A 10,429-nucleotide genomic window follows, 5' to 3' on the forward strand; every position below is an offset into this window, starting at 1 on the left:
CTTTCCCTTCCGAGGTTAATGAGAGGGGAAAGAGAAAACTACAGGAAAGAGAAATGGACAAGAAAAAGACAAAAACAAAACAATCAAGTAAGACACTGAGAAACCGAGGAAGGGAAGAAAAAAGAATAAACAACCACTAACGGTGAAGCAGTAGAACTTAAGTTCTGGCATCAGAGGGTTTGATTAATCTAGTAACATTAGGAGCCTGGAGACATATTGGCATATTTAATACCATTAACAATTGCAGTTCTCTCCAGGATACTTCATGCTTACCTAGCAGTAGCTTCAGAGCTCTGCGAATGTTCAATAAGACCATCCGTTCTGTTGATATAATGAGATACAGTATGATGGGAACCATTCCTGTCACCAAAATCAAACCCTTCCCCAACAGAAGAGTCTCCAGGAATATTTATAGGGGCTGGTGCTCTTCATGCCGCTAGTGACAAACAAGTGTGGAAAGAACAATAAATCAGATGTCCTTTGAGGAGTTACAAGGCCTTGGCCCTTGCTAACTCTCACAGAATATCTTACTGGAACTCCACATAAGTGTTGCTAAGGGAAAGGACTACCCTTTAACTACCTTAAAAATATATATACTAATGCTTAGAAAGAGTGATTAATTCTTAATGAATCCTGCCACTCCAGTGCAGTCAAGGATCTTACTTGGATTTAGTAGGTAAGAATAATACGTTAGATTTAATTATTTTCAGTGTCAGGTGCTTTGTAGTCTAAGTCTATAGCTCCAAATGTAGTTACCAGATTCACAGAAAACACAGAATCCAGAGGGGTAAAAAGTTCTGTAACAGGAAGATTTAAAATAAAACAAAACCAAGCTTTATGATCACCTCAGATCCCCCACACAACTGTGGTGAACTAGAATTCTGTTTATTCAGATGGAGTGTGCTCATAGTGCCAAGAGCCATAGACTGCTAGGGAAATTAATGTAGCCTCTTTGATGTCATGTGCATCCCAGAATCTGTAACATACTGCTAAAACTGTGAGCATTGCCTTTTGTTTATAACCCTAAACAGAACCATTTGAATACACACACTGAAAGAACTCGTAACAGAAGCAATGCGTTTTCTTCCACTCAGTGATTCATTACTTATGGCTTCATTCTGGATACTGCAGTTCTGTGCAAAGCCATATGCTTTAGATTATAAAGCACACTAAGCAAATCATAAGTTTTTCAAGATGGTATGTAAAGGCTGGTTTTGCATCTCTTTGTTGCCAACGACCCAGATGATACTCTAATTAGAACAACAAATATTTTATGTGAAATCAATCATTTAGCTGTCTCTGAACCCCAAGACAATGGCTTTTAGATACAGTTTGTCGGGAAACAAGATCCATAAATAGGTAGAATCTTGGCTTTTGGTTTTTTTTTCCCTTCCAGCTCAATTCTGATCCTTCAATATTTGTCAGTTCTTTCAGTTTCTATTGTGAGTGATTTAACTGCAGAGGGAAAAGGCCGAGATTAAACAAAACACACCAAAGAACTAAACTGTCAGTGACTTATATAGGTAAGGTTCAAACCTGTCAGCAAACAGCATGCTTCTACAAGTACAGTCCTGAAGACTTGTCTTCCTATACATGTTGAATATACACAACCCCTCACATGGCCTGCATGTAATAACGTCTAATGGGGGGTTCTAGAGATGTGGCAACTAGTCAACTAAGCAGTCAAAGCCCAAGGGGTTTACATAACTACAACTTTGACTTCAAGAAAAAAACATGCCAAACCATTCTGAATGGCAGAAACTACTTCTGGACAATGAAGAAAACTTAACTGATTATTACTTTTCTTCCCCTCCTTGAACTTGACTCAAGGCCGTAGTGGAAGCTGCTTTTTTGTTAATTCTTGTGATCTTTCCAGAAGAGACAGTTACTAATGAAAACCAGGACATTTCAGGTATGCTGGAATTACTACATATCACAGCATATTTCCTGGTTTTACAAGACCTGCCCAATCCAATAGCCACCAGGTGGTAAGAATAGCTACCTTACGTTATCATGTGAGGAAAACAATGTCTCTCTTGCTGTTTGAGTAATGCTGTGTAATCAATACAAGAACACGAGGAATTTCACAGCGGAAAAACCTACTGAGAGCAATTAAATACAAGGAGATCGCTTCCCAATCAAGAAATCCCTGAACCACAAACCATACTAAGCTGGAGAGTGTTCTGGGCAAATATCTTTACTTGCCCTACTTTTGTCCTATACCCTATCTTTTGCTCTTGGTTACTGTCAGAGAGAGGAAATTCAGCCAAATGACACTTGGATTGCACCAAAAATGCTCTGTATTATGGTGTTGGGTTTTTTGTTTTGTTTTGATTTTTTGTGAAGTTGCTAACATTACCATCACCAGGAAAGAAATCCACTTAAAATAAACTCAAGCAGACCAAATCCCCAAAAGATACCTGAACTTTAGATTGAAATAACTCCTTACAAGGTGCATATCAGAGTCTTCAATACAAAGACCATTTCAAAGTCAACTTTAGCTGCTTATGGCAGGACAGTTGCATTACACCTGCCTTTTTATTAGTACTGCGTGAGACAAGCCTGAGCTTCTGTAAGGCACAAGTAGAAATTCCATACAAAGATGAATACAGAGGAAAGCAGGCATTCCTCAATTTTCTGGATATGCTGCATTTTCCATTCTGTGTAAGTATTTGACTGAGGTACGAGTCTTGAAGTAATGTTTTGACTTCAAGAAACACAGGAACACTTACACAAGCATTGTGCGCCCAGAGGCTTCCCAAGATGCAAGCTTGTACCATCAGCATTATGTCATGGTTTGGACTCAGCCTGTTGGTGCACTTTATTTATTTAGTGAAATTAAACAAAAATAGGATTAGAAAGAACCTCAAGTGACTATTTTGTCCTTCCCTGCCTTCCAAAGTAAAACCACATCTCATGCTGGATGTAAATGAGAAATTTTCAAAATTGTTCAGAAACACGAGATGATAGAAAAAAAAAATCCTCACAAGCATAGCATCAACAATGGAGCCACTCATTATTACTCCCGCACAGTAAGATGACAGCTATTCCTTCAAAGAAGAATTAGGATGATGATTTAGTCAACTCTATTGATTAAATAGCTTTGGTGATTTTAAAGTATGAATCCTAATATTATGACAGTACCATCAATTTTAGATATATTCTCCAAAGTACATTTGAACCTGTTAATGCACAAGTTTTTAAACTGCAGATTGTGGATTTCAAGAGCTGCACATCGTGTGCTATTATGCCTCAAAAAACTCACTGGATGTTTGGCACTGATTCATCTTGTGTATTCTAGCTTAAAAAAGCAAAGCATATGGGGAAAAAGATGAAACAAACATAAAAAGTAAACACTGCAATTGACTTTAAAAAATAAGAAGTCAAAACACTGAGTGCATTAGAGAATAGTAACAAATCACAAATACCTTTCCAATGCTGCTGCTCTACACAGCCAACTACTGCAGTTGCCAAAAATGCATCATATAAATGTGGGGAGCTAGTCTATGCAATCAAAAGTAGGACATAAGGCAATCTGTAAGTTCACGCTCAGTTGTGGTTCGTAACGAACGGGCCTGTATTTCAGAGTTGCTGTCCTAGCACATAGCCTGGATACTTCTAAAGGTAATCCCTCACCTTCTTCCAAACTGTAATAATAGCATTTTTATATCATACCCTCAGAGATTAAGCCACTTGATTGACTTTGAATTCTGGACACACAGGAAATTTGTATTAATTTAGCATAATGATGAGGCGCAATAAAGGCTCTGTGAAACCACAACAGCATGGTCTCTAAGGTTTTGTTCGTTACAGAAACTCAATTTGCATATCTAAAGGCTTGAAACCATGGGTCCATATTGATACAACTAGTATCTCAAATTTGAGTATAGCAGATTCAGCATATATTTCAAAGAATAAATGGTAGAAGCCCAAGATAAAACTCTCAGTAGATTTCTTTATTAAGAAAAAAGTTTTTTTCTGAATTCAAGGTAGTTGGCAGCAGTAACTTTAAAGGAAGTATTAAAGAAAGCTTCACTGAAGCCTGCAAAAACGCCAGCAGTTAGGTATTTGCTTCCCAGGGTTGCTACAGTGATTTGGTCTGACATTTTTAAAAGTTGGAAGTAAAGAAGGTATCTTGGCTAGATAAAGGAAACTAATGCTGCTGACCGATGTGCTACAGCGATCCATTCCTTTAAGGGGTTGTTAATTGCTACTGGGACTCCTAACGCTAGACCTATAATTAGTGACGGTTCATTAGTGATCTACAAATCAAATTCAGGCCAGTAAATTCTGAGGGAATACTTCGAAAGAGAAACTGAAGAGGCATAAGCAAACTACTCAGACGACAGTTAGAAAAACAAATAGGACTAGAAAAATCCTTCAGGCCTTAAAGATATCTGTATCCTGTGTAAGAGCATCTAGGGTTTTCCCTCCTCCCAAATCCAAATTGCTAACATTTTATTGACAACTTACACTATGAATCTCATGGTAGAAGGCTAGCCACACATAAAAACAAAGAGTCATTATTTCCGGAGGTGTAGTTCATTAACTTTCACCCTGAAAAGGTAGATGGGAGCTTCCAGTAGAGGCAAAGTATATTCAGAAAATGTGGAAAAGATGTTTAAAGGAAACTAAGGGAGGTCTGCAAAGAATTTCAACACTGAGATCTCAATCCTATTAAAGCAATTTTAGGCTATCTATGATATATAGTCACTCCACCTGCAGTAAGAGTCTGGGGTTGTGTGAAGCACATAAAATATATGTACTTTTCATCCAGTCTCTCCTAAAAGCATTCAAAGGAAAATTTGGCTACGACTTCAGCTGATGGGAGCTAAGGGAGACATACACATAGGTGCACACATATAAATAAAGTGAGTTGACTTCCAGATAGTAATGACTTGCTTATGTGATATATTGTTTTTTTCTGAAACCACCTTTCTTGACGGGCACAGCTTGCATTAGTACATCAGCTCACTCTTACATTCCCTTTTGAAAACAGTCTTTGTACTTGCGTGTCACTTATTTTAAATTAGTAAATGCTACAGAATTGGTTGGATTTTTTATTCTTCTTATAAATACATGACTAATTCTAGAGACTTTGATGCCATCTTATTCCTCAGGGCTTAACGACCCTTCTTTACCAAAGTGAGGCACTAGGAGGGCTGATTTTTAAACCATTATAGCTCACCCCTTCTGGAAAATCAAGTTCCCTTGTGGTATCTTAGTGTAGGGACACGGAATTTCTTGTCAATCCAGAAAACACAAAATGATTTCAGAAATTTTGGGAGAGAGTTTTCCACCTCTTAAATACTCTGGATGTTTGAATTTTTTTCACCCTCTTTCTTACAACTCTGTACTAGTTTCTTGACTGCTAATTGAATAATATATGTACCCCACAGAATAGCTTGTGATACAAGAACATAAAATTCTGTTTGTGTCCTGATTATGTCTGTGGGTATTGCAGAGCGTGCGAAGTTGTGATTAACACTTTGTTAGTAACTCTGCACTAATTCCTTGTGTGAACAACATACAAAGGACCACGCAGAGTTACAACGTGAATAAAGTGTACCATTGCCACGGATCTGTTTCGGCTAGCTGAGAATTATGGCCATATTAACACAACTCTCTTCCATAACATGTCCTGCTTCTCAGCAGGACTAATTAGCTTAGGCACAGCACTGCACTCATTCAGATACAATGCCTCCAGGGTCTGATTCACATCTAGCTTCAGCAGCTTTGCAAAGCACTGGCATGTGCTGAGTCGCTGTATCATAAATTTATACTATGGCTCATTCTATACTAACTTTCCCATGGAGACAAAACCTAAAAATCAGTTTTACCACTGCAAATTTCGTCAAAGTTGCCTGTGGAAGTAGTGCCATAATAATAATGACGTATCCTGTTCCTGGCAGAAAGACTCATATCTTGAAAACACTAACACTGATAAACACCTTCACTACTACAATTAGTTCCTCTGAAGCCAGCCCCAACACTAAGCATATGAATGCAAGGGAAAAAACGGAAAGTGTCAGAAAACGATACTGACATGAAAATGGTTTAGAGAAATATGAATAAAATTCAAATGTGTAAGAGAATGTTAATCTCCTCTCTTATAAAGGACTGTCTTAATTATTTTGATTATTAAAAGGCCCTATGAAGCAAAAGGCTATGGGCAGAAAGATGCATTTCTCCTTAATTTGTAGGAGACACAGGAAATTTTAAGACCAGCACTTGCTCTATCTACACAATCAAATTAACTCATGAAGCAGTTTTAATTCATAGACACTTGAAAGCCATTCACTTTCCAAAACATGTAGGATTACTTAGGCTAATCTTTGATGAAAAATCCTTACATTAGGTTCTTCGATAAAATAAGCACAAGAGTAACTTTTGGTTTCATGGAAAGTATCAATTCCACATGTAGCTGCTCAGCACTATCTAAATTAAATGAGTATGAAACTGGTGGGTGGACAGAGTCAAACTGAAGATAATCAGCAAAATTTATGTTTTCAAATAAGGTACAAAACACAAAAATCACTTCAAAGAGGCCCACAAAATTATTGGTTTTGGAAAAAGAAATTAATTATAATATAGCAAAAAAGCAAAGAAACATGACTTGTAGACCACAAGTTACAGTTCATTGTTTGCTTTCAAAAGGTAGAGTGTCAGGAAATCATCTCCTGCTCATCACACATTTCATTTTTGATTAGGTGATTTTGCATTAATTGTAACTTCAAAAAGCAGCCACAAAAATATGAGGTAACAACGATACCTTTTCTCCTCTGAAGATGTAATTTTCTGGAAGAAAACTGCCTACAACACCACATACAGCAAACCAAGATTTTCAGTTTTTACTGCAAACTCACTCATGCCAGCAATCTATGTGAAATTAATGTGTTATGCCACTGCATAATGATCTTATCATGTGAGGCCTTGTAGGACAGCACCAATATTCTTTAAAATATTTGTTATTATTTAATGATTTATCCCTTTTTATTATTGTCAACCAGTAACATGTATTTGTTCAAAACAAATTACTACTCCTTCATCACTATGTTGACATAATTTTGCTTCAACAGATTTTGCTTCAACAATCCACAGTACAAAAAGGGCAACATTATTTACTCCGAACCATAAATCCTTATTTTTATTTCTAAAATACATAGTAGACATTAACTACACTTCTTATACTTGTTTGCATTCTGCGTGTGGCTCTACTATTAGGACTTGATCTAGAAAGTTTGTGTAGAGATACAAAACACCTTGGGTAGCTAATGTGTCACACGAAGTTTCAGCTTTATGCATTTTGTGTATGTATTTTTTAGAGAAAGAGGGTTCTAGTTAAAAAAAAAAGTCTAGTACAAAAAAAAAAAAGAAAAAGCCTTTCAGGGTAGGATGTGAGCAGTCAGGCTGCACTGCTGCTGTGTGCCCTGTGATGAGAAGGTGCCTCTACCACCTGACAGTGCCGCCAAAGAGCTAATATCCTCATTATACTCGTTCTTTCTCTTTCCCCCATGGTTGCAGACAGCTAGGGTAAGAGTTTGAACGTACAGAGAATTCGCAATGTTGGCCTTGTGAAGGATGTATTTCTTGGTTGTCTCTTCTGAAGTGTTAAATTCAGATGTCTAACGATGACATTCTAAACATCGTCATTACTTATTTTGCTGGAGCTCAAGGCACATAGGGGAAGAGACAGTCAATCATATTATGAAGAACTACACGACATATTGCTGCTCTTTCTTACACAAGAAATAGCAGTTGCTTGTGCCACTATTCAAGAAAGACTTGAGTCCTCAAACACTAGATGTAAACCTGGGCCCACAGAAAGGAGGCTGAGCCCATCAGAGTTCATCATTGTAATGAAACACCATGGTAGGAAAGGGTTCAAGGGGACCAAGGAGCTGAGAAAGCACAGCTAATTACCTTTTCTAGTTTTATTCGTGGATGATGAAAATAGAAGTAAATGTTTTGTATTGTCATGTATTGTATCACTGAAAAGGAAGCAAAGTTTGGACTTCTTGTAGAACCAAAGAGGCAAAACCAGTAATCCTGCATGCAACTGCACTTTTCTTACCCTTTTAAAGAACTTAGGGCAAACCTGTGGATAAGAAGTGTTCTGCTGCTGACCAGTGTAACTAAGACGGCATCCAGCCCTATTTTTGACATCTAGTAAAACTAGAGCTACAGCAATTTAACTTAGTATCCATCAGAAAAATGTGCTTATTGTCCATACTCAATGGGGAAAAAAACCCCAGTCAATGACATCACAGGAAGGGCCTATGCTTTTTTTTTCTGATGGTACCAAGGATCTTGTCTAGATTGCTGGCATTTGAACATGAGAAACCATTAAAGGAGTACACAAAGTCAATAAAACCATCTCGCTAGACTTGCCAAAGTGCATAAGGGGTGTTATCTTTAAAAATAGCCTAGTATTTAGTTGTATGGTATTTAATGGGTAAAAATGCTTAGAGATTCCTGAAAGGTGTTCCTATTTCTTGACCATTCACGTGCAGCACCAGGATAATTTAAATCTGCTTTCAGTTCTGGGTACTCAAGATCACAGCCCCCCCTATTTCTAACAGGGAGGGATTTCCACCTATATGGAAGGATCCCAGTAAAAACTATAAAGCACAGCTACTAACGGGCCCTCTTCAAGAAGTGCCAACAACTATAACTGCACCTGAGTTAAAAGTTAGTCAAGCTTCTTTTTTATTCAATTATTTCTTCACTAATACTGGAATTTTAGGGCAACAGAAACTTTTTTGTGAATTCAGGTCATATTAGCTAACAGTTTCAGCTGAAATAACATGAAAAAACTTCAGAGATGTTGAAACAATTCATTCTGGCATCTCAACAACAAAACATTTTCATTTTGTCACAAGGGGACTCCTTTCCCAAAACAGAGGAGGTAGTGCTGCCACCCCTGATATCCAAAAGCACAGTGATTAGGCCATGTTCTCAGGTTGTAAAAGATGCCGCTTCAAACACCTCCTCTAACTGATTTGGTACAGGGACTTGAACCCAAACATCATGCTTCTCAGGAGAGCAACCTAACTGCTGGGCTAGAGAATATTCTTAGGTAGGTTTCTCTCAGCCTCATTTGTTGAAAGTGTCCCACTTTGCATAAAGTAGTTAAATATTCATTGAAACAGAGATTGAAAGCCAGGTGCTGGCCCCCTTTTCCTCTGACTGCTCAAATTACCAGGATCTCAAGTCATTCATGTGCTCTCTGTTTCTGTGGCCTACTTACTATTTAATGTACATTCCACTGATGGGAGAAGTGGGAGAAGGAGAAATTGCTTTCTTCTCTGAACTTCTGCATCTGCCTTGGGCATAGCCCAGGCCTGTGAAAATATGGGTCAGTGAAAGTTTTGAGCCTTACCTTTGGAAGGACAGTAGTGTGGAAGGTAGGAAATTATCATTTTCCAACATGTAGTTAAAAATAAAATAGTTTAATGACAAGAAATAGTATTATTTAAAGGAGAAAGAAGTGAGGCATCTGCATCTATTTGTATCCAGCGTTTATCCCTATTGGCACAATTAATAAAAGCTATGCATAAATCACGCAAAGTTCATTAAATCCACTGGCTCTGACTGCTGACTAATTGGTAAATACACACTCGATAAAAATGTAAAATGTATGCCAAGTCCACATTTTAAAACTGGTTTCTAGTTAAGTTGTCTCTGCCTCTCAGTTGCGTTTCCAGCAGAGCTTGATTTTCATGATTACTGGTCTTAGGGAAATAATAATGCCCAGAATAGTGCCAAAAGATCTTAGGCCCTAGACCAGGAAACCAAAAAGCAGCTCTACTGAGCTTACAGAGACTAAGGAGTTAGCTCTCCTGTGTCTAGGGCACTTTTTAAGTGTACCTCTGAATCTAAGGTCTGCTGATGCCAGCCGTGTACACTTCAGTAGACTTTCAGGCACTTAAGCACCTTTATGAATGCACTTGCTTCTACGATGTCGCCTTCAACTGTGGCACATCAACTGATGTGAAGGTATTATTGCTCAGCAAAACTTTGAGTCAAATCTGGCAATTCTGAAGAATTAAAGGTTTGGGAACTATGCAGGCCTGTGCAGACAGACAGTCTGTCAGAATTAGACACAAATAACAATTAATTATGAAAAACATGCCAAGCGTGAGAGTGGCTGAGGCTGGAGCCATCTATTCCAACACTTCTAAAGTGTTGGAAGTGTCACTGAAGGTGACAGAAGACCCATCTCCACTTGTTTGGATAGGGTGAAACCTCTGTACTCCTCAGACCAGCACACCTGCCTTTTCAGAGGAGGCCAGCACCCAGCCAGCCACAGATTTTTATAGGTAGGGAGCTCAGCAACAGACTTTAATACGTACAATGCCTTTTAACAGAGCCATGGAAAGCCTTATTTGAAGCCTTATTTTTGCCACCATCGCTGATGGTTCTGATT

Source organism: Buceros rhinoceros, unplaced genomic scaffold, assembly GCF_000710305.1.
Source record: "Buceros rhinoceros silvestris isolate BGI_N320 unplaced genomic scaffold, ASM71030v1 scaffold35935, whole genome shotgun sequence".
Taxonomy (NCBI): Eukaryota; Metazoa; Chordata; class Aves; order Bucerotiformes; family Bucerotidae; genus Buceros; species Buceros rhinoceros.